This window comes from Manis javanica, chromosome 3 (assembly GCF_040802235.1).
Source record: "Manis javanica isolate MJ-LG chromosome 3, MJ_LKY, whole genome shotgun sequence".
NCBI classification, from domain to species: Eukaryota; Metazoa; Chordata; class Mammalia; order Pholidota; family Manidae; genus Manis; species Manis javanica.
Window position 1 is genome coordinate 45,224,699 of NC_133158.1, and position 27,802 is coordinate 45,252,500.

The 27,802-nt window shown below is 50.6% G+C and overlaps 1 long non-coding RNA gene across 1 annotated transcript in view; it reads left to right on the top strand.

The window, feature by feature from the left end:
- The first annotated feature begins 19,899 nt into the window (after positions 1-19,899).
- Positions 19,900-27,802, top strand: part of LOC108397585 (uncharacterized) — a 173,347-nt gene continuing 165,444 nt past the window's right edge. Inside the window, exon 1 of the long non-coding RNA XR_012129122.1 lies at positions 19,900-19,997. This is a non-coding gene — a long non-coding RNA (uncharacterized lncRNA). The remainder of the gene's footprint in view (positions 19,998-27,802) is intronic.

A 27,802-nucleotide genomic window follows, 5' to 3' on the forward strand; every position in this document is an offset into this window, starting at 1 on the left:
ATGGTTTCCATATGTGACCCCACATGCTCTCGGCGGCCACCTCTGACGAGGCTGGCCCCCCAGGTGCCCTCTTGGGAACAATAAATTGTCTGCGTCTATTGGGCTTCCTTCCAGGCAGTTTCACCCTTGCACTAGCCTGTGTTTGCAGCCGCCAGGTCCTCTTCTGACTCAGGAGCTGAATCCACATTCAATAAGGAAGGTGACAGGTCCCCCTGTGCTCTGGTGTTTCCCTTTTGGCCTGCTGAGAGCCCTCTCGTCTGGTCTGAGGCCCTGGCAGGCTTTCAGTAGGGGCTTAGGATTGTTTCACAAACACCAGGGGAATCTCTCTCTGGTGCCAGGTGCAGTCTCAAGACCTGGGGACCCACAGGTGGCTTCAAGAGGCCCTATCCTGCCATCCGGAGCCTGTGGTCCCCTACCTGAGGCTGTGTGACTTGGTGGAGCGTCTCCTGGCTGGTGGGTCCAGGTGTGGGCAGCCCACCAGCTGGAGGGTCCAGACTGTAGCTGGGGCCTGAGTCCAGGGTCATCTTGAACTAGCCTGGCCACAGGAGAGCCAGGCTGGGCTGGGAGCTGTCTGGCCCCTCGGGCCTGCACCTGGCCGGCTCAACGCCCCACTTCTGTCCGCAAGCCCGCTGGGCTGCCCTGTGGCCAGGAGGAGGAGAGGGAGCCGGGGGGCCAGCATGCCCAGGGCTCAGGCAGGTTGTTTCCCAGACCCCAGTCTGGGAAGGTGAGTTCTCGATGGGTGGAGGTGGGCACAGAAGGCCAGCTACCAATTGTGTCAGTAGGAAGTGCATCTGGCTGCCTGAATAGTCATCATATTTGTGTGTCTGTGTGTATGCATTTAAATTAATAGACTACTTTTAAGAGCAGTTTTAGGTTCATGGCAAAATCTATCAGAAGATACAGAAGTTTCCCATACACCTCTGCAGTCTCCCCCACTACCAGCACCCGCCTCTCCCTGTGATGCATTTGTTCTGATTAGTGCACCTACAGTGACATGTCGTTATTACCCTGAGACCAGAGTTTACATCAGGGTCACTCCTGGAGCTGAACATTCTCAGGGTTCAGGTGTATAATGACCTGTATCCACCATTACGGTACCTACAGGGTAGGTTCTCTGCCCTGCAAATCCTCTGTGCTCCACCTGTTCACACCCCTCAACTCTGGTCAAGCCTGGGCGACCACTGATCTCCTGCCTCCATAGCTTTGCCTTTTCCAGAGTGTGACCGAGTGGGAATCATACAGTGTACAGCCTTTTCAGACTGACTTCCTTCACTCAGTCACATGCAGTTACGGTCCCCCTATGGCTTTTGCGATTGGATAGCTGGCTTCCTTTTCATGCTGAATAACCGAGCAGTCCTACTCACCAAGCAGCCCGGGTGGGGAGGCGCGGCCCGCTGCAGGGGCTCTGCTTCCATCCCTCCCGCGGTGCCGCCCCCCACAGCTGGCTGCGTTACTCCCTCGTATTTGCAGAGACAGCGCCGTCTCTAGGAGGTACCCTCAGACTGAGGCAGGAGGAAGAGGCACAGGGCAGGGAGGCAAGGTGCTGCCAGCCAAGGCTGTCCCCTTTGCGCAGGAAAGCAAGAGGTTTTCTAGGAGACCCTGCGGGGAGCATCCGTGTGCAGCCACCTCTGGACAGCAAAGGGCAAGGCTGCCCCTGGCTGCCCCAGCACTGGGCAAGGGCTGTGAGTGTGCGCATGTGTGTGAGTGAGCGTGAGCGAGCACGTGTGCAGAGTGGGCGCTGGACAGGTAATGGAGGGTATTTATTGGCCACAGATCTTGAAACAAAGGCCGTTTCATAGCAGTAAGTGGACCAAGCTGGTCACGAGAAGTGGTGCCCGTGCCCCCCCCACCAGGGGTCTAGGCAGGCTGGGTGCTGCCTTTTTGCCTTCTGACCTTTCACTTGGGTAGGTTTCTTGTGGTCTCAGGTCAAGGCTGGGATAGCAGAAAGGAAAAAACTGGAGTCAGCTCAGCAGCTTGAGAAAGAACTGAGAGGGGAGGCGGGTGGAGGAGAGACAGGCGGGGGCTGGAGGCGGGGAAAATGGGATGATGGGATGACTGGGCAGGCCTGACGGGGAAGAGGTCAGGCCAGCGGGTGAAGCACCAACAAATGACCCCTCCCCTCAGGTGCTCCCCAGCACCTCGGACCTCCACAGGTCCCCTTGGTCTCTGCAACTCAGGAAAGCCGAGGGGACCCAGATTTGACTGCCTTCAGTTCCTGCATTGATAGGGCAAGGGCGGAAATCATGAGGTGCTACGGAGGAATGAACAGTTACATTTCTCACACATCTGCATTTATCAGCAGAGATTTGTATCTACTGCACACACACTTAGGGACATCAGCTCTGGATCTGGCAAAATACTGGGTGTTGCCATGTTTGAAGGTCTCACGGCTACTTGGACATCTGAAGAATAGTGGGACATTATCATCACAAGGGTAGAATCTGTAGAATCTAAATATGGCCTTCCTTTGATGGTGGCAAGTTTTTGCATAGGGTGCACCCTACCCACGTGGCATAGGGTGCTTGGCTAATATTTGGTGGTGCACAAAATACTTGCTGAGGGAAAAGAAGAACACTGTTTCATTGACCTTTCTCAGTGATCTGGCTTCTGTTTGCGAGGTAGGTGACTTACAGTGAGTGGATCCTGTTGAACACAACCACAATTTCGTATTTGGAGGGAAACACACAGCAGCAGAGTGACATCTGAGGATAAACATATGAGACCACAAAATGTTGTGCCCTGTTCAAGAAAGGCCAAGAAGAAATGGAATAAAGTGTATCATCGACTACATGTGAGTGATGCTGATTTTGCATCCACAAAAGAGCTTCCCATGAAACTTTCTTGCTTATCTTAGAGCCATACTAAGAATTATGTCCTAAAGGGTGGTAACTGCTGAAATCCCACTTCTTCCCCTTAAAAAGTCACTGATTAGCAAAATTGTGAACAAGTAGCTTTTCAAGCAAGTCGGCAGCAAAATCGTTTATATCACCACATTGCCCTGGTTGTGAAGAAAAAGTTCCCCCCGAATGGGATGCTTAGCCATGATAATATGTTGTTGTCTTAGGGGAATTGTGCAAGGATTTTATATAACCTTGGAGGGGGAAGTCTTTCATGACATGACATAAAAAAGGACAAAATTCAGAAGCTGTAAAGAGAAATATTGGTAAACCTGACTCCACAAAAATCAAAAGCTTCTGTATGTTAAGAATACCATAAACAAATTTAAAATAACCAACCACAAAATGACCATCAAATGAAAATATGAAGTCAATCTGCAACCTAGTGATTTTCCACTGCTAAGAAAAATATTTGCAACATTGTGGTGGAAGCTGGTAGCTAGTTGTCCTCTGAAATCTATTTCTTTGTTCCACTGACATGGAATTGTAGGGAGTCACAACAGAGTCCTTGGCAGTGCCCACAATCCCTGGCTCCTGCCGTTATTTAGTCCCCTCTCTTAAGTGTGAGCAGGACATGTGATTTCTTCCAACAGAATATGGCAAAGGGAACAGGACATACGCACTTATGTGCATCTGATTATCTGGATAAGGTTGCAGCACCCATCGCTGGGGTCTCTCTCTATCACTGGCTTTGAGGAAATCCCATATGACCAGGAACTGAGGGTGGCTTCTAGGAGCTGAGGGGAGCTTCTCTTTGAGGGATAGCCAGCAGGAAACTGAAGCCTCCCGTTCTACAACCTCAAGGAACCGAATTCTTCCAGCAACCAGAGTGAGCTTGGAAGCAGACCTTTCCCTAGCTGAGCTTCAGATGAGAAGCACCCTGGCCAAGGCCTTCACTGCAGCCTTGCAGGGGACCCACTAAAGTTGTGCCCACGCTCCTGACCCACAGACACAGTGGGGAAAGAAATGTTTAGTTATAAGCCACTAAATTTAGTGGTCATGTTGTTAGGCAGAATAGATAGCTAATGCACAGTTAATGCCTTGCATCTCCTAGGCTTCCTGCAGTTAGGTGTTGCCATATGACTAAATTCTAACCCACAGAAGGTGAAAAAAATATGCAAATGGCCAAAAAGCCCATGCAAAGATGCTTACCAACAGTAATCATGAGGTCAATAAGGAAATGCAAATCAAAATCAGGATACCACCTCACACCATTGGGACGGCTACTATAAAAACACCATAATAACAAGTGTTGGTTATGATGTGGGGACCCTGAATCCCTTCGGCACTGTGGGTGGGAGCGTAAAATGGTACAGCCCCTGTGGAAACAGTTCCTCAAAACATTAAACAGAATGAGCATAGGGTCCAGTGGTCCCACTTCTGAGTGTATCACCAAAGGAATCGGAAGCAGGGTCTCAAAGGGCTATTTGTACATCGTGTTCATAGCAGCATTATTTACAGGTGGTAGGAACCCAAGTGTCCCTGGGCAGGAGCTTGGATAGGCCAAGTGTGGTCTATTCATACAACAGAATGTTTACTCAGCCTTGAACAGAAAGGAGATTCTGTGCCATGGGTGAACCTTAGGAACATTACATGAAATGCAACAGGCCAGTCACAAAAAAGACAAACACTGTGTGATGCCCCTGACGTGAGGTGCCTAGAATAGTCACTTCACACAGACAGAAAGCAGGGGGAGGGGAGAGGAAGGGGAGAGGGAGGAATTATTATTTAACGGGGACAGTTTCTGTTTTGTAAGACAAAAGGAGCTCTGTAGATGGGTGGGGGCGATGGTCACATGGTAATGTGAACGTGCTTAATGGCTCTGGGTTGTGCACTTAAAAATGGTTAAGGTGGTATATTTTGTTATGTGTATTTTTACCACAATAGAAAAAAAACTTGAAAAAACAATGTGTATATAGCACAGGCCCAGTTTATAAAGAGTTGGTTGTGTGCGTGAAGTATTTCTGGAAGGACACCCCAAAATCTGAGACAATGGGAGATGGGAAGTCCAAGGAGAAGGAGACCTCCTCTGGTGCTGGCAGCTTCTGGCACTGTTTGGGATTTTAGTTGATAGTGTGCCTGCCTTTTAAAACTGAAAGCAAATTGTTGATGACTAGATGGGACTTCCTCCTGCATTGAGCCCCCCAGTTCGCCTGGGGCCACCCTTGAGGGTCATACTCATCCCTCCTGTTAGTTTCTGCTGGGGTATTTTGAGTTGTTGGGTTTTGGTTTCTTCTATAAAACTCTGTTTTTTCAAAGGATGATATTTCTTCAAAAGAAGAACAGCCAGAGTAAATTTAGAAATGTAGTTGGATTGTACTTGAATGAACTGCATTAATAAATAAAACAGTTATTAAAAGAGCCAGAGCCCTCAGTGTTTGTAAAGCGCCAGATAGAGCCACAATCTCGAAAGCATTTGGCAGAAACTGAATACACAGAACTTGTCATTTGTGGAGACTGTGTCTTCTCCTTTTGTGCCTCCCATGGCAGCCAGTAAATTCTATTCTATGCAACATTAAGTAAGTGCTTCATAAATCCATAGTGGATAGAAACAATTTTCATGGCTAATGTCAACTATGAGAGATCATATGACTAGTTCATTTTGACTATGTTGACCTTTTAACCATCAATCTCATAGTTAAAAATAATTAAATTACCCAATTAGGGAAAAGGAATGTTAAACAAGGCAGTACCCTTAGGGGAGAAAGGAATATGTAGAAATGTATTTTCGCTTCCTTGAAAGGGTTCACAGCACAGTGTTTGGATGGGGGTGCACTCACAAATCCCGAAAGGTCGCGAGGAGAAGGATCATCGTGTTCTCTGGGGAACAGAGGGGCTCCCCCGGGCTGACAAAGGAAGTGTTAAAAGATGCATTTAAGGCTCAGAAAATACGCAGTCTCATTCTTTGACATTTTTGTTATGCAATTCTGTTCTTTTCAATACTGAACGGAATACATTTACATGATAACAGAGTTCTCCTCTACACAGGGTTTTTGATTATGAATTTTTAGCTAAAACACCCTTTATGAGCAGTAATAATTCACACCACTGCTTGCCAGTCAAGTATGTAAGTCAGGGTTTCTCGACCTCACGCCAGTGACATCTCCTAGGAGACTCCTTCATGGTGGGGGCCGCCCTGCACGCTGTGGGGCGTGGAAACAGCAGTGCTGGCCTCCATCCCTGGGACGGAGCACCACTGCCCCAGTTGTGCCAATCGAAAATGTCTCCAGATGTAGCCAGATGTCCCCAGGAGACAGTTGTCCCTGGTTGAGAAGTAATGCTTAGATGGCGGTGGCTGGAGGGGCTGCCCGCGTGGTGGACCACTGCCCTGGGCAGCAGCCCGGGCTCCATGATCTTCCTCCAAGCCTGCCCACGTGTTGTGACCCTCCCCCATGTGTGTAGGCAGGGGCTTTGTGTCCATATGTGTGTTGGGCACATGCCAGGCGTGATGCCGCAAGGCCAAAGGCTACATGTGCTCACCTGGGATGGTCTCCAAATCATTCCCCACGTGACTGGTCGGTGACACCCCTGCCACTGGGCGTAAGTGTCCCAGCTGTGCCGCAATGTCCCCGACACCTGGCATCACTCGTATTAGCATTCTGGTGGGTGTGCATGATTGCAGATGGCATTTTCTGATGGCTAATGAAGTTGAGCATCTTCTCAAATGCTTTACTTTTATAATTAGAACAAAAGTACATCTGTATATATGCCTGTGTGTGTGCGCGTGTGTGTAAGGGATGGATTCTATAAAAAGGGTGGAGTAGCAGAGTTGGGGGGCGTGAGCACTTCCGCTGACTAGCGGCCTGGCAGCCCCAGGCCTGCCAGTCCTCACGGAGACGCGCTCCTCCCTGGCACTCGCAGGCCCAGGCACCCCCCGCCGCCGTCCAGGGTGCCAGCTCCCCGGCAGCCCCTCCACCTCAGGAGTGCAGCAGAGGAGCCTCCAGGTGGCGGCGAGTCCCGGAGCTTTAGAGGCTCAGCTGGCCCAGTCCGACTGCAGGCTCCTGGTGACCCGACCCTGACCTGCTCTGCAAGCTGGGTCCTGTCGGGCACCTGGGCGCTGGCATGCTGTGGGAGGAGCTCGGGGCCAGGGCTGGGGAGAGACACTGGCCTGACAGATGCACCCGTGTGTGTGCCTGTGTGCGTGCGGGTGTGGATGGTGTGCCCCTGAAGGAGAGTGGGTTCTTTCTGGAGATTAGGAAGTTGTGCCAAAACCTGTTAAAAGTAAACAGTTTACCCACAGGACACACACACAAATTAATGTTTTCAAGTACAAATTCGAAAGACACAGAAGGATACGCAGCGTGAAGCACATGTGCTTCCGCCCTGTCCCCAGCCTCTACTTGTCCCTTTTCTGAAGCGGAAATAATTTAAACACATGAACAGAATTTATATAGCATGTGCATGCTGCGGCAGAGAGCTGCGAGAGGGTGTGCGAGCCGGGCACGGTGACGCAAGCCGGGGCGCAGGGCTGCGACAGGGCTCCACCGGGGCCGTAGGAGCGGCTCTCTGCTGCCTGGGCTCCTCGGTGGCTGTAGGCCCCTCACCCTCTGGGGGTTTCTAGCTGCCTCCACAGGGGTGGGGACGTTCTGGAAGGCTGGGCCCCCACCCCCACCCCACCCCCACCCTTAGGTGCACATGCTCATTTCCTGTGGCACCTCTTCCGTGGCTGGCGGGTTATGGGTCTGCGCAGGGCCCTCCAGAAGGGACGACTCTTCGAACAGGAATTGTTCCTTAGCACTAGTGTTTCCTTTTCCTTTGTTGATGCTTTTTCAAATGGAAAAGTAGCATAAATATGCCCAGCAAAGGACTCAGTATCATATTTTTGTCCCCAGATTATTTGAGGAACCAAAGGTCAGATTTCTTTAATTAGAGTTTCCATTTTAGCATTTTCCGGTGAGTTGTTTCCCGGTGGGACAGACACTTGGCCAGGCGATTGCCGCCCCGACGGGTGGGGGCCAAGCGGGCGGCTCTGCGCGTGGACGGGGCCGCAGGTCGGACACGCTCTCCCTGGAGCACAGATCTGGTGCGTGTGTGAGTGTATGCGGGTTTTAAAAGGTCTGATACCATTTTTGGGGAATGATTTGGGGGATAGCAGCCGTTGGAATATGGGTGGGAAAACGTCCCCCCTTTGCTGACCACGACGAGCCCATGCTGGTCGGAACCTTCCGGCGATTCTTGGGTTACATCACACCTTTGACTATAAATTTGGGCGAGTCCTCTGCCTCTCTGATGCCTTTAATTTTGGTAGACTGGCTGACTGGTGTGCATGGAGAATGGCCATGTGCTCAATTCGCCAGGAACAAGGTCTTCCGTTTTCTTTCCCCCTCCCCGCACTCCACCACTGCTTCCATTTTCTTAAAATGAAGTACACAAGTCTTTGAAGATTGTGAAGATGACTGTCTCCTTGCACCCACGGCTTGGGAGGGCTGCACCCCAGCCCTTGTCCAGCTTCACATCATGGTCTCCAACAAGACGGGTGGTCCTGATGGCCTCTCGGAGGGAGATGTGGCTCTGAGCTTCTGTGCTCGATAGCCTGTGGCCCTGAGGAACTCACTGAACCACTCTGGACCTCTGAGACAACTTCTTTTTTTTTATTTTTTCATTGCAAATATTTTTATTTTTTTAAAAATTGAAGTATACATAGGGCATAAATCTGCAAAGAAGTAAAAAGGTAACCTTTTCAAAGAATATTGCTTTTCTCTCACTTACCAACTTTATATTTCCCTGTATGGCCCCAGAAGATGACTGGTTAGCCAGAGACGGGTAAGATTCCTCAAGGGAGGAACAACCTAAGACAGGCACAGTCGCAGGGGGGCCATCAGGTGAGAAATTGGGGATCAACAGAGGTGAGGCTTAGAACCTCACACCCCCTGTTTTGAGAGAAATCTTCCACATCTTTGGATGTTTTGTTGCCCTTGTCTAGCTTGGATTAATACTTAGGCTATAGGCACAGACCTGATCATCTACATTTGCCCTCTTACAGCACTAAATTATGTTTTCTACCTTTATCTTGCATCTACCTACCACTTCAGCATTTTATTAAATAATAATAATAATAATAATAAGGGAGAAATGTGGGATTCACATATAAATCAAGTATAAAAATCAAATGAATAATCATATCTGACTTGATTGTTTATAGTTCATGATGCGTGATCAAAACCGAAAGTTTCTGTGATATGACTGCCCTTGCACTATTCACCATGTAAGAACTTATTCACTATGTAAGAACTTGTTCACCATGTAAGAACTTGTTCGTAATGCTTCAGAAGATTGGAGACTGTTGAGAATTAAGCTTGGGGTTGATTAATGATTGTGCATTGAGTCCCCTATACAGAATTTTATTGTTGTTAACCATTTGATCAATAAATATGAGAGATGCCCTCTCAACAACAACAACAACAAAAATTGAAGTATAGTCAGCATACAATATTATATTAGTTTCAGGTGTACAATAGAGTGATTTAGCAGTTACTTTATGAAATGTTTACTGTGGTAGGTGGAGTTGCCACCTGTCACCTGCCAGGTTATTACAGTATCATTGAGTGTAATCCCTGTGCTGTGCTCTACGTACTCTTTAAAATGGGGATAATGCTAACCCTTGATGTCACTGTGGTCACCCCTGTGTGACTGCATCTTTCTGCCTGCCCTGCTAGTCGTGAGGGTGGGCAGCACTGGCCAGTGCCAGGAGCCACCCTCCCTCAGCTCTTTCCTTCTCCCTGGTCACCTGGGGAGCACAACAGCCTTCCATAGGCACCCATGCTGGCCGCCCGCGGACTGCTCAGGAGAGCCAGGCATGCCTGAGTCACCAGGCAGCTTCCCTGCTGGGGGCTGAGTCATTTTTAATAAGCCCTTCTGACTGGCAAACTGTTGCTGTTATTCAGTGTTCATCTAAGGCTGCAGGGTCTGTAGTGCCTGCCTGGAAGGAAGGCGTGTGGGCAGGGGGTGGGGGCTGAGTTCGAATCCTGCCCCTGTACCTGAAGGCCAGTCCCTTGAGGAAATGCACCCCAGGGAAGAAAAGACAGCACAGGAGCCACTGGTGAGTCAGGGCATTCTGGCAAAGACCCCTTCCAGGACCCTGAGCCTTGGGTCTCTTCAAAGGTGACAGTTAGAAGCTCGGCCAACTTAGTAGACCTCAGTCAGCTGACAAATATTAAACTCTGCTAACCTCTGTAACTTCAGAATGTCTGCCAGCACTTGCCGGGATACTGCCCTTGAGTTCTGCTGTGCTCACTGCTCATACTCCATTGCCCAGCAGGACCTGGCGTCCCATCCGGGGGCACCATCCTCTCAGGTCCCTTTGCTGTGTGAGGTGATGTGCAGGGAGAGCTCATGGACCCTGGTCTGGGCCCCCAAGGTGGCAGGGACCCTCAGGGGCCTCCTATCTCTCTGCCCTAGTGGGGTGGCAACCGCACCTCCCTCCGGGGGTTGGGTTTGGAGTCTAAAGTGAAACGGCACGTGTGAGGTGAAAGCTTCTGAACTGTGTTTGCTGAAGCCAGCATCGTCATTCCATCTTGCCCCCTCGTGTCTCCGTTGTGAGGTTCTCAAGGTGTTACCAGTGGTCATGGTTATAAACAGTGCTGTAGCTTAGATTTTTAAAAATTACTAGTTAATAGAGTTAATATTGGTTTACAGGAAAATGAGCAGAAAGGGAAGAGTTCTTAGGGGCCGCTGTGCTCCCTGCAAAAATGCCTGTTAGCATCTTGTATTCATGTGCTACCCTCATTATAGTTGAGGAGCCAACACTGAGACGTTATTGTTAACACAGGTCCGTGGTTTCTTAGGGTTCACCCTGGTGGCTGCGGTAAGTGCATAGCGACAGTCCGCACCTTAGTGGTGTCACGCAGGACAGTGTCCTGCTTGTCTTGCCAGTGGGTTTCAGCCCCGGGCAAGTTCACTATGGATTCAGTGTGACCAAAGAAATGACAGTAAAATGTTCTTGGGGTGAAAGGGTTACACCCAACTTTATTCCCACAGCGGCAGGTCAGTCACTAGAATCCCGTCCACTCAGAGCGAGTCTGCAGGCAGCAAGCTGGTCTGGGCCTCTGCTCTGCTCTCCTGCAGCCTTGCAGCTGTGCCCCCATGTCACCCAGAGCACTGGGCAGGGCTCTTTATATAGAGTCAATAGCAACCAATTGCGCACACGTGTGTAGTGAGTTAGCCAACCAGGGCCAGGTGGGAATCCTGGCCACAGGAACCTTCACTTTATCCACACTGCTCTAAAACTCCACTGCTGTAGCATTTTAATCCAGTCTCCCTCCCCTTTATTTCATTACTGCATTGGAGTCTTAGCAAAAAGTGCGACTACCTTTATAAATTGCATCACATGTGGCCAGTTTGCCCTGAACAGTTTACTTTTGCAGTACTGTGGGAATGCAGAAATGCCTCGATTTCCCAATGACCACTTAATATTGGATTTTATTATTTTAGTGTTCCTAACTGAGATTAATAACTTTATTTTATACTAACTTTTCATCATCAAGGCAATAAATGCTTGTTTAAAAATCCCAACAACCCCTGTATTGATTCACTGAACACCAGTTTAAAAGTGCCCCCTGGGTCCCAGCCCTCTTCTGGCCTTGGGGCTACAGAGGAAAATCAAATGGACATGGCTAAGTGTCTCCAAAGAGTTCACATTTGGGCGGGGAGGACAGATAATACACAAGTCAGCAATGATAAGATATGGCAGCTGGTGCTAAGCACCCACGGGTGGAGAGCGAGGGGATGGACCTGGGAAGCTCCTGTGGAGCTTCAGCAACACCCAGGGCCCACTGGGGACCAGGTGAATGGGAATCCAGTGAATGGGGACAGTGAATGCTCCCAGGGGTACATCCAGAATCAAGAATCTCTGGGTGGCAGTGGGGTAGTGACTTCGGATTTCGATAGGAAGGCAGGGAAGTCTGCCACTAGGTGCACTTGCCCAGGGACCTCGGAGCTGGGTGGGGGCCGGCGGGCATGGGGGCAGGGCTCTGCAGGCAGGTGGGGGCAGCCTCTGCAAAGCTCTGAGGGGGGTGTGTTTTATAGGGTTCTCCCCCCCAGGGTGGAGGCCCCTGCAGCCCTCATTTCTGTCCCGGACATGGGCCTGCTTGGGGACCGGCCCAGAGAACGGAGAAGAGGGAAGAGGAAGTCCTCGGGGCTTTTTCCTGCTCTCTGGGCGTCAGGAGCCCCCTCCCTGCCCGCTGAGGTTTCTGGCGGTTCTCTCAGGGTTTGGGGCTGGTTGAGTTCAAGCAGCTGGTGGGAAAAAGAAATGGGTGTGACTCCCCACCCGTTTGGCGGTCGTTTGAATTCCGGCCTTTCCCTCGGTTCATGCACCTGCTGCTGTTTTCTGTTCAGAGCTCTCCAGCCGCTGTTGCTTGAATTCTGTCCAGATTTTCTAGTCCCCTAACGGGACTGAAACTGGAAGGTATTATTTTTGTCCTTATGTTACAAATGAGAAAATGGAACTGAGCATGTTGGCATCACAGGGCTGGGGGGTGGGGGGGGGCACCTGCTGGTCCCGGAGCCAGGACAGACTCAGGCTGCATTGGGCCTCCACAGACCTGGGAGGCCAGGCTGCCCCCAGCTCTGCTGGCTCCCCACGTGCCTGCTGTGATCTGTTTAAGCAAGCTCCTGTGATTGGATATGCAGGCTGGTTTTGTTTAAGTATTATAAATAGTGTTATGATGGACTTCTGCACACACAAATCTGAGTACCTGTTTCTGGAGGTAGAAGTTTCTGGAAGTGGAATTGTTGTGTCTAAGAGCATGAATACTTTTAAGCCTTCTTAAAAATGACCATGTCTTAGGAAGCATTGAAAAGGAGGTCTTTGCAGTCCTTATGCCCTCAGGGTGGTCCTCAGGTGAGGGAGCAGGTGGCCTTGGGGCTGACGTGGCTGTCTGGACCACGGATGGGGAGAATGCCCACCTAGGGGTCCATACTCCTGAACCATCCCATTGGGTGTATGTGTATGTGTGTGTGTCCTGTCTTGCCAATGGGTTTCAACCCTGGGCAAGTTCACTATGGACTCAGTGTGACCGAAGAAATGACAGTAGAAATGCTCTTGGGGAGGTTATACCGAACTTTATTTCCATGCAATCACTAAAATCTTGTTAACTCAGAGCGAGTCTGCCTGCAGCAAGTGGGTCTTTGACTCTAGGCCTCTGTTCTTGGTGCTGCCACCACTCTAGCCTTTGCTCTGCTCTCCTGCAGCCTTGCAGCTGTGCCACCGTGTTGCCCAGAGCACTTGGCGGAGCTCTTTATATAGAGTTAATAATGATGCATTGCTCACGTGTGCAGTGAGCTAGCCGACCAAGGCCAGGGGAGGATCCTGGCCACAGGAACCTTCCCTTTCTCCAACAGTCCCCTCCGTGCTTCGTGCACAGCCTCCCTCACTGTCCACACAAGCAGGGCGGCCCCTGCAGCTTGCTGACAAAGGTTCAGGAGATGCCCCGAAGGGCCCAGACGACTGGCTCATAACCTTCCTGCTGCAGCTAGTTCTAAAGCTCTGTATCCTAACTTGACCCCTTTGCCTGTAACCCCTAATTATCAGGCCCTGCTCAGCTTTATCTCGGCTCCCTGTGCCCCCCTTCCCCCTCCTGCTCCTTCCTGCACCTCCACGCCCCTCACCAGCTCACTGTGGTTTCATCTGGGCTTTATGTTCACATTAGACACTGCTGGTACTCCACTGGGTCCCTCCAGGGGCTGGAGAACACTGCCTGCTGGTAGCTCCCAGTCCCCTGTGGTCTGTCCCCATCCTGGGTGGTCTTTAGCTGGTGACTGACTACTGGTGAGCTGATTAGAGTTGGGTTCTAGCCGTCCACACCCTCCCTGCCTGGTCCTGTTCCCTCAAGCTGCTTCTCCTGAGCCCCTCTGTAAATCCCCTTTACAAGAACCCCTGTCTCAGGCTCTGCTTCTGGGAACCTGGCCTGGCGCTAAGAATTGGACTTAGTTGCTAATTTTGAGAGGACTCGTTGCTAATTTTGACCACATTTTTTTTCCTTTGGCTGAATTCTATACTGATTCCTACTTATATCTTTTTTGCTTTCTTCTGGAGTTTCTTCTCGAGGAGAGCTTTGAGGAGTAAATTCTTTGAAACCATGTATATATGAGAATAATGTTTCTTATGTTAAGTAATAATTTAATTAGTGTACTGTTTTATGTTAAAAATGCTTTCCCTTAAAATATTTGAGGCATTACTCTGTTGTTGTCTTGGACCCATTCTCACTGACAGCCCCAATGAAAATCTACCTTTTGTCCTTTTGTAGGTGTTATGGGTTGAATTATGTCTCCTAAAAAGATATGTTGAAGTCATAGCCCCGGGACCTGTGAATGTGACCCTATTTGAAGTGCGTGGGGGTTCCTGCAGATGCAATCAGTTAAGATGAGGTCGCCGTGGAGTAGGGTGGCCCTAACTCAGTGTCACTGTTATCTTTATAAGAAGAAGAGAAGAAGCAAGACTCACGGAAGGGGAGACACTGTGTGAGATTGAAGCTATGCGTCTACAAGCCAACGACACCAAGGGCAGCCAGCAGCCCCTGGAGGCTGAGAGAGGCCTGGGACAGATACTCTCCGAGAGCCTTCAGATAGAGCATGGCCCTGCTGACCCCTTGATCATGGACTTCTAGAATTGTGAGAGATTAAATTTCTGTTGTTTAGGCCATCGCGTTTGTGGTCCTTTGTTAGAGTGGCCCAAGTAGGTTAATAACATCAGCCATCCACTTTTGATTTTGGAAGAATTGAAATTTCACATTCTTCCTAGTTCTTATCTCCTTGCTGCCTTCAGCAGCTGATGGTGTCTCCCTGGGGGATGGATGAAAAGCTAGGCCTACTTAGGGTCCTTGGGGGTGAGGTTTAGGAGGATGGAAGCTTCCAGCGGGTAGGGCTTGGCAGCCTTGGCTCCTACTCCCAGTCCGCCCTCACTTCCAGGTGCTTCTCTTCTTGGGGAAGCCAGCCTACGACTAGTGCCCCGGGGAGGGGGTTGGGGTTGCTGCTTGGCTCCGGGCTCAGCTCCAGAGCTGCCGAGGCTGCCTCCCCACAGTGCGGGTGAGTTAAGGTGGGCGGGGCAGCGGGGGCGCGGGCTCCTGGCTGTGGGTGTGCACAGCAGCTGCTTCCTTCTGCGGTCTCTGTTTTACGGGGTCCTGAGCACCCTGTATGGCAGCCTGTGGGCCTCAGCTGAGCAGTGGGAGTACAGTGGGGGACCTGGGAGGTTTCTGCCCCATTTTCTCTGTGGGACAGGATGGGCCACGAGTGGAGAGAACCTGCCCAGCTGGCCTGGGACCAAGCCCCCCACCTGCGCGGCACCCCAGCGCATGCCGCTCACCCTGCCTGATGGCCTGTGCCCTGTGGGTTTCTCATGGCCCTGCCAGCATTGCAGGGGCGCTTAGACCTACCAACCGCCTCTTTCACCTGTTCATCTTAGTGGTGCGTCCTCTGGGAGACCTGGTAGCCCCTGTACTTTACACGTCACGTGGAGGCACAAAACTCTTTGAAATAAACCAAGAGCTCCATTGGTCGCCTCTTGTGCTCTGAGATGCACGCAAATGTCTGAGTAACCGAAAAGCGAGAAGCGTTTGCCCTTTGGCGCCCTCTGGCGGGTGCAGGGGAGGGGTGGGAGGAGGGGCCGCTGGGCAGTGAGGAGGCTGCGCGGGGGTCCGCCGGAGGCTAGGGAAGGCCCCCCCGCATGTGTTGCTCCTGACTCCGTGCTTTTGCCTGAACCCTGTGGGGTGGGAGTTGCTGTGGCTTCAAGAAGAACCAGCGTTCAAGGCCCCAGGGACAGCAGGGCTGGGGTTTCACAGGGAAAGCCAAGAGCCACCAAGCCTGTGTGGAGAAGGGAGGCGCTGTGGAGGGCAGTGAGCTGCCCACCGGGGTTCGCATCGCCACCCAACGTGTTCACACGTTTTAAGTTTCATTCCTGGAACCCAAGAGGGGTGTTGCCTCCCAGATTAGCAGGAAACAGCGAGTACTCCCAGGATGGGGTGAACCTGGGGCAGAGGAAGCCAGGCCTCCCCCCTCATGGGACCTGTTATTGCTGGAAAGGCTGGGTGAGGCCTGTGCTCCGTGTGCTCATAGACTCCGCCTGCTCGGGGGGCCTTTGGCTGTCGGAAGGGAGCACCAGCCTCTGGGCAAAACAGTGTTAGGCGCAGGATTCTGGAAGGTTCTGATTCTCCAGGGAGAGCACGGTCAACTGAAATTTGCAGATGATTCCCAGACCTCATTCACGGCAAGTGAGCTCCTCAGGAGCTTTGGATGGTACCAGGCACTTGACCCCCTGGGGCGTGGGTGCCAGGCGTGGAGAGGGCCATTGTGTGTCTAAGTAGACCAGTGGCTTCTCACTGCAGAGCACGCGTGAGGCGGCCCAGGTGCCTGGGATGCAACTCTCAGGGAGGCCTTCTGCTCAGGACTGTCAGCCTGCACTTCCAGTTTCCTGCACCTCACCCTGTCTGGGCCCAGGCTGCAGCTCTGTCTGTCCAACATGTGTTTATTGAGGATCTGTTTTGTGGCAGGCCATGGGGCTCATTGAGGTCACAGGAACTCAGCTTCTGCCTCTTCGGGACTTACTCCCCAGAGAGCATTATGTGGAGCCTGTATGTCTCGCGTGTATATCAGGTTCTCCAGAGAACCAGAACAAATAGCAAATGCATATGTTTGGCCTTATCTCTACGCCTTCATCAGCTATCTATCTAATCTATCTAAAATCTACAAACCTAAAATCTGCAGGGCAGGGGGCAGGCTGGAGACCCAGGGAGGAGTTACGGTGCCTCTGGAGTCTGAAGACAGCCTGGAGGCAGGATTCCTTCTTCCTTGAGGGAGCTCAGGCTCTCCTCTTCAACTGATTGGATGAGGCCCGCCCACACTGCAGAGGGAAATCTGCTTAACTCAAAGTCTGCTGATTTAAAAGTTAATCACATATAAAAATTACCTTCATGGCCACATCTAGACTGGTGTTGGACCACACAGTTGTACACTATGGCCCAGCCAAGATGACACATGAAATTAACCATCACAAGCAGTACTCATTAAAAACTCAAATGCAGCAGACACGTAGTTGGGATGGGAGTACCTGGGAGCCCAGGGACTAAGAGTCTCTGGGACAAACTGCTTGGTGGAGGGGATGACGCCTGCATGAGGGCCTTGCAGTGGGCCTGACATGGTGAGTGGCAAGTAGGCCCCTGGCCTCTAGAGTTCATCCTCAGTCCATGCCCTTGGCAGGGGCCACCAAGGAGCTGAGGATGGTAAGACCCTGAGGCTTTCTGTAGTGGGGGAGGGGCCCACGGGCCCACGTGCTGCCATGCCATGCACAGAGCATTCCCAGAGGCCCCTGTGCTGGACTTTCCAGACTTGAGGGAGGAAGTTCCCGTGCCCTGAGCCTGGGGTAAGCCTTTTGTAGGAGAAGCACAGAGACACTCCTCAGGGGCATGCGAGGCACACTGCAGCTGGGGATGGTGGCAGGGTGAGGCTGGCAGAAAGCCTCCCCCTCTCCCCTGAAGCCAAGTGACTTTCTGACAGCTCCCCTGCCTCAGAGGCTGGAATGCACCCCTCCTGGGGTAGAGGGGTAGGGATAGTATTTGGATTACTTGATAGCACCTCAGCCCCAGTGGGGGCTCATTCCTGCTCCTCCATCCTGCTGAGCAAGTTGCCACCACCTCCAGATGCCCACATCCAGAGAGACTGCAAACCTTGTCCAGGGGCAAATGTGGTATGGACTTGCTGTTTTCCCCCTGCAGCTGGCTGTGGGTTCACAGTTGTGTGCATAGAAAACACTCCGGTTTTCTGTGTTGGGCCCCACTGTGTTATTTGGAGACCATTCAATACCTTCCCAGTGGGATTTCATTTTTCACTCACCCCCTGTTGCCCCAAAGGGCCGAGAGCTCCCGAAGCTCTAGGGTGTCACATCTGTCATCTTTGAGAGGAGAAGACACGACACTCACAGAACCCTGAACCCTCGAGTACAGGGGCCACCTCCCAGCATGAGATCAGCAGGAGTAAGTGCCACCAGGAGGCCCTGAGGCACGGCACTTGGAGGGACAGTTCCCAGCCAGGGCTGTGCCACCCCAGGCAGGCTGGGCCACCCGCACTCACTGGCCAGGATCTGACTCCCCAGAGGGGGCCCCCCCAACACACAGGGGATGGCCATGTGGGGAGGGTGAGGGAATGTGGAAAGGACTGCTGCCTGGCTGAGCTGGCCTGGTCAAAGGTAAATTCAGCGTCAATTCAGAGGAATGTCCAACGTCTGCACAATTATCCTAAGACCAGGGATGCCGTTGACAGCTTAAAAACACTACCTGGAAGGTCTTCAGTTTGACTATGAGGTCTGCAGGTTAGTTGGTGGAGGACACTTGATACCTACTAAGCAATAGTCATTTGTGAGAGAGAAGAGAGAATCCACTGTCAGTGGATCATGGTCCAGAGTCTGCGGCCCTGCCTGCTATGCTCCTGGGCAAGTGCAAGCCTCGGGAGGCAGGTGGCTGGGTGGGAGGAGAGGGACAGTGTGCACGGGGGAGTGTCTGCCACATCTGGGAGCTTCTTGAATCTGTGACAACATTTAACGACCCCCAGAGAGGAAACCATTGTTCTTCTTAGAGCTATGTTATAGGATCTTTGAATGCTTTTTGGTGGGTTGTGACTCAATATATAGAATATTTACCAAGACATTTCCCTAGGAATGGAACAAATTTGCTCTGAGCCATCCCCAGTGGGCTCACTGGGTCTCCCTCGTACCTGCCGTAATAAGTCCAAGGTGGCTTGTGGAACTCCAGTAGCATGTTACCACTGACTCTCTGTCACTCCTCAGATTGTCTAAATAGGTAAAATGAGGCCATCTCCAGGAGAACACCCTTTTACTCATACTGTATGCTTACTGAGAAATCTAAAGGCGCACAGAATGGATTCCCGTGTCCAGTTCAAACACCCGTCCAGTGCCTGGGATACACCTAGTTTGTGTCTTTGGGACAAAAGGAAGTCACTCCTAATTCCTTTTCCAAGTGACAACCCTCTTGGAAGCGCTTCGGTTTATAAAGTACTTCATGTTAATCTGTATCTCCTTTTCTTCTTGCTAAACATACTTTGTTCTCTTCCATCATCCCCAAACCACATGGTTCAGTTCCTGGCACCATCTTAGTTGTGTGGCCTGGGCACTCTTGGATGTGATGACTGTTAAAAAGTTTTGTCTAGAGCAGAGAGAATATTCCAAGCTGATGTTTTTAGGAGTTCTTTATTATTGTTTTCTCCCCCCTTTGGTTCAACTGTGACATGCTTAATCGCAGAGACCTTTTCTATTGTCTGTCCTGCTGGAATTTTATCAGTGCCTTATAAAATTATCTACATATGTTGCTTGAGTAATACATGGTGTGGACAATAATAATAATATTAAATAAATATCATTATAAGTAATATCACACCATGGAAATTAGCAAATGTTACAAATCAGGATTTTAATTCTCCTCTTGAGGGCTGGTTTGCTAGTACACTCCTTCTGGAAGAAGAGAAAATCCTCCTGTCATTCACTGCTGCAGAAAAATGAGGAAGACACAATGATTTTTGACTCCTTGTTCAGGGGATAAAATTCAGCTATGCCTTTTTTGCTTCCTGAAATTTGTTTTTCTCAAGAAAGAATAAAAAGTAACTCTGAGCTAAAGATGGGCAGTAAAAATCGTGTTACTATTTCCCGACACCTGTGCAGCCGGGAGATGGACAAACCGTCCTCCTCCCTTCCCGTGAACACGCCGGGTCAGCCAGGACATTTTGCTAAGAGAGGATAAGACGCTGCAGACACTCAGGACTTTAAAACCTCAGGTTTTACTGTCATCATTTCAGATACTTTTACTTTAAAGAAACTGGGAGTGTGAAATTCAGTTAATATTTGAGTCTGGTTTTCTGAAAATAACTTGCCATTTGGGAAGATGATACAGCGCATTCATCTCAGCTGCTTGGCTTGGTTTCCCAGTGAAGTTTCAAGTGTGCCAATCCCAAATTAGGTGAAGTGTTTCTTAGGGAATGGCCCGTTCTCAGACTGCTCTTCAGTTCCGGGCCATCAGCATGCCCACGCTAACCCGTTCCTTCGGGAGAACCCGTAAGCATCTCCAAGGCCTCCTGCTGCTGAGCCGGACCGATATGAAAAACATTGTAAGTCTTAGTTTTCTCTTTCCAAAATATATTTAACTCCAGTAAATCTTAAGCCAAGCCTTTTGCAGATGGCAGGCAGCTTAACTGCTGTGGCACACTCGTCTGAGGTGTCTGGGAAAACTTTGGGTACTCTAATAATCCATTGAACCCAGAGGAAACAGATTTCAACCCACACAGACGTGCATACAGTCTGCCTGTCAGCTTGGCCACTGAAGTTTTGTCCAAGGGTGTCCCTTTTTCTCTTCCCTTTTTGGACTGCCTCGTCAGCTTGTGCATCCAGAATGTACTATTTGGATGGCGAATCCAGGAGGCCTGGGGTAAATGAATCAGCGTTACTGTTTCTTCCCCCATCTCATCTGTCTTCTTGGTGGATGGCAAGATCAGTTGACTGTATTCATGTAATAGCTTTATTTCTTACTTCTTTTTAAATGTTGCAGGAGCCGTGTGCCTCTAGGTAGCTCACGTTGCTGGCCCGGGGACACTGGCTGTGTAGTGTCATGGCTGCCATGTCCTTCTTCAGTGCCCTCCCCCACCCATGTCGGGCACTGCCCAGGCTCTGTGTTCTTGGGCAGTGCATTTTCTTTCTCTGGGCCAATAAGGGATGTTTCTGAATGAATGATTTCTGATTCAACATAGAAATTATAATTTGGGGAATGTAAGAACATACTCAGCATGAAATCTGCCATCAGTCATGCACCCAAGGATGCTAGCATTTAATGGCAAAGTTAAAAAACAAAGCCCAGTGGGGAGTGTCCCTGCTCACCTCAGTGACCAAGGGCCATGAAGTTTACTTTTCCTTGGCTGTGTTTATAAACATCTGCAAGCACCTGCAGCACGAATAGCCAACCTGTGTTTGTACTTTACATGGGTTTATTTTAGCGCGTTCCCCTTGTGCGTGTCACTATGCATATTGATAAGGTTTCTTAGCTCAGACCAGAGCTTCTCAGTGTCGATGTCACAGTCACGGGGCAGCTGGAGTTACCCCTTGTTGCCTTGTACACGTGGCGGGAAGGAAAGAATCTGGTGGGAGGTGGTGCCCGGTGGGCACTGTGGGACGTGGGCCAGATGAGGGGCTGAGGATGCAGGGGCAGTGGTTGGACATATGAACAAGCTTGTCCCAGAATGGGCAAGACCTCCAGACAAGGCGCCGGGCCGGGGACGGAGGCAGGAGTGGGCATCCCTCAGCAGGGGAGGCTTGGGGAAAGCGTGTGGCCCAAGCTGGGGCTGGTGTCTGGGGAAAGTTTATTAGTAGCTTCTTTATCCAGCTCCTCGTCCTCATCAAAGCAGTTTGCATGTTGTCACCCATGGCCATCGGGTTACTAGATGCCATTGTTCCATGTCCCTGGGCCCTGAAGGAAACTTGTGTCTTGTCCCATCACACTCACCCACATGCCGTAACAGGCTGGGTTTTGCAGTCATTCTGTTGGGAGACAAAAGGCTCAGAGAGCCCATAGGCCATGCCGGGTACCCGTGGCATCTCTGTGCCGGGATTCTAAGGAGAAGCGACTTGCACACGCCTTGGTCAGGAGCCAGGACCCTCGGGGCATCCTCGCTAGATGCCCTGCTGCCCACCTGTGTGCTTCACTCATCTTTTTTCTCGCCACCTGTCCCTTGTTGCTTCCATCAAAGCTGCTCTTTAAGCAGATGCCTTTATTTCCTTAAATCCTTCCAAGTATTTTCCTCTCACCACCACTGCGAGGATTCTTGGACACCTGTTTAGACAGTCTCTTCTCGCGGAGCATGCTGGTGGTTCCCAGGACCGGCGCACCTGCCCTCTGCTCTCTTGGGGAAGAGCAGGATGTTAAGGCCCTGTGCAGAGAGACCCTTTCCATGGAGGAGCAGGAAGGGGTTCATTGTCCTTAGAAAGCAGTCCCAGCTTTATCAGTCTCTGTACAGCACTTTGAGAGCACTCTCCAGGTAGCTGCTGTCATTTTGATTGTTCTGAACACAAATCACTGAGCTTCGGTCAGAGTCAGCTCTGCCCTGAGGCCTGGACAAGAAAAGCCCCACCTTGGCCTCCTGAAGGACCAGAAGTCTGTGGGGCTGACCCATGACCCCCTTCTTTGCCAAGCTCCAGGTACTGGGGACTCTGGAATTCCTCCCCTAGTTGTCCCCAGACTGCTTCTCCCAGGGCACGCACCCCCAAGGGGGACATGTGGCAGGCTGTGCACTCTGAGGCCATGGGGGCGGCTGTGGGATGGTGGTCTGTGAGGCTGATGGGGGATGCCCAGGTGAGCTGGACTTCCACAAGTGCCCAGAGGTGGGACAGAGCAGGGGGTGGGGACAGAGCAGAGGGGAGAACAGAGCTGGGGAGGGGGGACAGAGCTGGGGAGGGAGGACAGAGCTGGGGAGGGAGGACAGAGCAGGGGAGGGGGGACAGAGCAGGGGAGGGAGGACAGAGCAGGAGGGAGGACAGAGCAGGAGAGGGAGGACAGAGCTGGGTGGGAGGGACAGAGCAGGGGGGACAGAGCTGGGGATGGAGGACAGAGCTGGGGAGGGAAGACAGAGCTGGGAAGGGAAGACAGAGCTGGGGAGGGGGGACAGAGCTGGGGAGGGGGTCAGAGGTGGGGAGGGGGGACAGAGCTGGGGAGGGAGGACAGAGCAGGGGAGGGAGGACAGAGCTGGGGAGGGAGGACAGAGCAGGGGAGGGAGGACAGAGCAGGGGAGGGGGGACAGATCTGGGGAGAGAGGACCAGGCGGGAGGCAGCTCAGAGCAGGTGGGCGGGCTGTGGGTTGGTGGGTTGGGGGCCAGCTCCTCCCAGGCCACCGTATTCTGGAGCTCCTGGGAGTCGGAGATTTTAAATTCAACCTGGGTTTTCCGGGTGCTTACGAGGTATATTTATCAAGGTGGAAGGCCAGAACATGTTCTAACAGTTTTTCAACTTCATAACTTTAGAATATTTAGGCTTGTGGTTTGTAGGCCCTCCCAGTGGTAGGGGTGGGCCTGATGGGAACGCGCTCAGAAGTTGTCTTACCTGCGCTCAGAACAGTTTTCGTTTAATGATCTCTTTCAATGGCTCTTATTTATTCTTCAAAGCAACTGCAGACTGGGGTACCACTGTGATCGCCACCCGACAGTGTGGAATGCTCTGAAGATAATACATTATGTAATTCAATCATGTAGTTTAAATTTCTTTCCTAGAGAAAAATGATCAAGGTGCTGTGTACAAGGGGCCAGTGTCCCACCAGCACTGGGAGTTTTCCATGCCCCAGACCTCTCCTCGCCTGTGCTGAGTAATGAGTGGCTTTGTTTCCCTGACATATTCTTGAAGCTGCCATTCTCCGTGTGCCTCCTAATGGCCTTGAAAAATGCCACCTCCTAACGAATACTAGATGTTTGGCAGGGAAGCCACCACAGAGATATTTGTGCTTAGAACTGTGCCAGGTTGTGCCAAAGACAGAGAAATATAGGACATGCTTCCTGCTCCCAGAGTGGTGAGTGGACAGAAGAAGAAACACAGAATGAGCGAGCACATTTTTTTAAAGAAGTTACTTCTCAATAATTTTAATAAAAAAAAGGTTAATATATTCACATGGTTCAAAAATCAATAAACTGCAAAAGGTTGTCCCTTTACCGTGAAGCCTCTAACCATCCTATTCTCTTCTCTGTGGGCCATCAACTGCAATCATTCCTTCCAGAGATATTTTATGCATATATGTCAATATGCATACAGACGCACACACACGCATTTCTTGTCTCTGACACACATGGTAATATACTATGTGCTTTTTTTAAAAAAAAGTTTATTATTTATTTATTTATTTATTTTGAGAGGGCATCTCTCACATTTATTGATCAAATGGTTGTTAACAACAATAAAATTCTGTATAGGGGACTCAATGCACAATCATTAATCAACTCCAAGCCTAATTCTCAACAGTCTCCAATCTTCTGAAGCATAACAAACAAGGTCTTACATGGTGAACAAGTTCTTACATGGTGAACAGTGCAAGGGCAGTCATATCACAGAAACTTTCGGTTTTGATCACACATCATGAACTATAAACAATCAAGTCAGATATGATTATTCATTTTATTTTTATACTTGATTTATATGTGGATCCCGCAATTCTCCCTCCTTTTTTAAATAAAATGCTGAAGTGGTAGGTAGATGCAAGATTAAGGTAGAAAACATAATTTAGTGCTGTAAGAGGGCAAATGTAGATGATCAGGTCTGTGCCTATAGCCTAAGTATTAATCCAAGCTAGACAAGGGCAACAAAACATCCACGGATGCAGAAGATTTCTCTCAAAACAGGGGGGGTGAGGTTCTAAGCCTCACCTCTGTTGATCCCCAATTTCTCACCTGATGGCCCCCCTGCAACTGTGCCTGTTTAATAGACTATTTTTTAAAGCAGTTTCAGGTTTGCAGCAAAATAGAGCAGAATGTACAAAGATTTCCTGTATACCCACACGCTACCTCCCTGCCTGGCCCCGCAGTCTTGCCCACTGTCAGCACCCCCACCACGGTGGTATGTGTGTTAACAATCTGCGAACCTACAGCTTTATCATCCCGAGACTCTGATGTTCATTCCTGGTGTGTTTTATTCTGTGGGTTTGGACAACTGCATAAAGGTATGTGTCCACCAGGATGGTATCATAGAGGGTAAGTTTATTTCCTAACATTTCTCTGGAGGGCACATGTTTTAATGTTATACTGTTGGACAGTCCAGAGTAGGGGTTGGCAAATGCCTTCTGTAAAAAAGCCAGAGGGTAAATGTTCAGGCTCTGCAGCCCATGTGGGCTCTGCTGCAGCTGTCAGCTCTGCTGCTGTAAAAAGAAAAGCAGCCACAGATATGTAAGCCACTGACCATGAGTGTGTCCCAGTAAAACTATTCCAGGCACTGAGATTTGACTTTCATAATATTTTAGACTGTCATGAAACATTGTTTTTCTTTTTCTTTTTTCTAACCACTTAAAAATGTAACAACTAGGCTTGAGGTATATACAAAAATAGGTATCAGGCTGGATCTGGCCCTGGGCTGTAGTTGCCGACCCCTGGTCTAAAGCAGGGTCTCCTATATTGTTCAGCAGATTTTCCTGTGAGGTCAGGACCCTGACTGGTACAACCCTGTATTAAATACATTTAGCACTTAGCATAGTGCCTGGCCCAGAGTGAGTTTCAGTAAAGGTTGCATGCATAAATGAATGAGAGAATGACTAAGGGAAGGTGTGGAGCTTGCTAGGGGCTGTGGGCATGTGAAAAAACTCTGTCACCCCATACCTGAGAGGCAGGCGTTCCATCCTGATGGGTTCCTCAGGAGCCCTTCTGAAGGGCTGGGGGACCTCCTTGCGGGGTGGGGCCAGTCCCCAGGTTATCAAGGAAAATAGTTTTTTATGAGCAGTAGATGGCTGTTGGTCCCCCTCTATAAAGCCGAAGCAATGTAACAGAGATCCTCAGAGCCTTCTGGAAAAGTCAGCTTCTTTTCAGAAAGCCCGTGTTTGCTCTGGCAAGGACTACATGCTTCATGATTTTTGGGTCTAACTTAGAAAACTTTATGACAGTCAATCTATTTGAAAAGACCCGGTCAATACAATTGAGAATTTTTCCCTGAGATGACTGAGGTGAAGCTTGAAAGAGATTTACATAAAAAAAACCTTTTTAAAGCCTTTTTGTTTTTTGAACAGCTAAAGGCAAAGCCATCCATTACCGTAGTGATCGTCTTCGGGGGGAAGCCATAAAGATGCCAACAGTGAGTAAATGCGCCCGTGAAATGTCCACCAGGACCTTGCAAAGCTGTTCCTTCTCTCGCTCACTCTGGCCTCTCTTGGGTACCTGAGGCGTAAGTGACTCCAAGTGTTTGCTGGTGTCATTGGACAAGTTCAGAGGTGGAGAGGCGCTCAGAGTTCATGGCACTAATATCTGATTTATTGGAAGGGTTTCCTGGAGACAAAGATGGGAGGCCTCGGGTGCTGAGGCCAAATTTCCTCTTGGGCTGACTTTTGACCCTGTCCTTTCCCTCAGGATAACTGACACGCAATGCCTTCCTATGTTGTGCTGGGTCAGCTTACAGCAAGAATGATGGAGCGGGGCCTGCTGCAGAGAAGCCCAGGGCCAATCTGGGGCTATCGTGCTGTGTTGGCTCCCGCTCAGTGATGCTGGTGCCCCCACTGTGGCGCAAAGATTCTTCTAGATGTCTGAGACTTGAGTTGGGGACAGTAGTGGGGCTATGATAACACAGGTCTAGATTTGGGTTTTCTAAAGTCTGCATGCCAAATCATGGTTGGGAAACTGTAAGCCGCGCTCTGCCCAGTGCTGGGCTCCTGTCCGCCCCTTTCCCCCTGGAGGCTCTCTTTTCTTCAGTAGGATTTAACGGAAACCTCTGTCACTCAGCCGCTTTTGATGTTCCTTGCAGGTTTCAGACGGAGACAGATTTTGTTCTGAGGATCATTTTCATTTTGCAAATGGTGTGCAGGAGATTTGATGGCAACGTAATGTCAGAGACACTTTAATTCCCGGGCCCTGGTTTAGGTGAATGTGGAAAATCTCCAGACAGGGCTGTGTTAGACTTTTCATCCCAGTTATGCGGGGCGTCCCCTGAGCCCTTAGCACGGGCACTGTAATTAGGGAATGAGATTGCCGCTTGTCACTGACAGCTCCTCCCCCAGGCATCCCGACCAGCTGGCCCCAGTGCAAAAGGGCCGACGCTTCTGCTTCTGATGAAAAGCAGACACCTAGGCCAGTGGTGTGATTACAGGAAACCTTATTAGCAGGATAGGGGTCTGCAAAGGAGGACCCAATGGGAAAGGCAGGCTCTGTCTTGGGCTTGTCTTTAAATGAAGGCGATTCTTCCATGAGAGTTTGACATGCTGACTGTGCAGTTTATTGTTCTGTACTGCAGTTTACTGACCTGTTGAAGACATCATGCCAGCCATTTCTGCATGTCGGATGCTTTCTTACACAGAAAGTGACGGACTGGCAGAGCAGGAGGCTGCCTCAGAGTGGTCTTTGCCCTGCAGTGTGCGTGTTTGATCATGACTGCTGTGACATGGGTCTATGTGGCTGGGGACCCCGTCGTGGGACGTATCTTACTGTACTGGGAGGCATTCAGCCTGCAGGCAGGCCCCCTGGCCACTCCTGCAAGAAAGAAAAGCAGCACATTCATTCATGTGTATTGCTTAAAATTTGAGCCTTGTGAGTCTTGTTTGATTCCCCTCGAAGTTTACTTCCACTTCTTGCCCTGGCTGTTCTGCTCACTTCCCTAATATCTTGTTAAGGCCATAGGAAAAGGAACAAATTGTTCCTTGCCAAAGGTCATCTTTTGAAAAAGCACATTTGGCTTTCAAAGGCACCAGGATTCCTGGCCTTGGTGGAGAAATGCACTGATCCAGCGACCTTCTGATTGAACAATCCAGGCAGAGAAAACAGATGCTCGAGGGGCCTGGGCAGGCCTGAGTGTCAGCAAGGTGCAGGGCTCCGACCCCTGAGAGGAAGACAGAGCTGACCCAGAGCCAGGGGCAGGCGCGGGACAGGAAGGCTGCGAGGGGAAGGGTGGGGAGACAGACACTGAAATCAGCGGGGATTCCAGTTGCCTGATGGCAGCAGTCTAGGAGGGCACTCCCTCCCTCTTATGACCGCTCCAGGGGCCGGGCCACCTGGCCTGGGTTGGCGCGGCCTTTGTTTTGGCTCACGGCCGCCTGGGGGACCAAGTCTCGACCTGACCCTTGACAACACCCTCACACAGCAGGGCCCTGTGGGGAGTGTGGAGCAGCCCTACAGCTTGTAGCCAGACTCCCAGGCTCCGTGGGCCCCCCTGGCCTGGCCCCCACGGCCCTGTGATCTGCCCCAACTTGCCCGCCTGGCG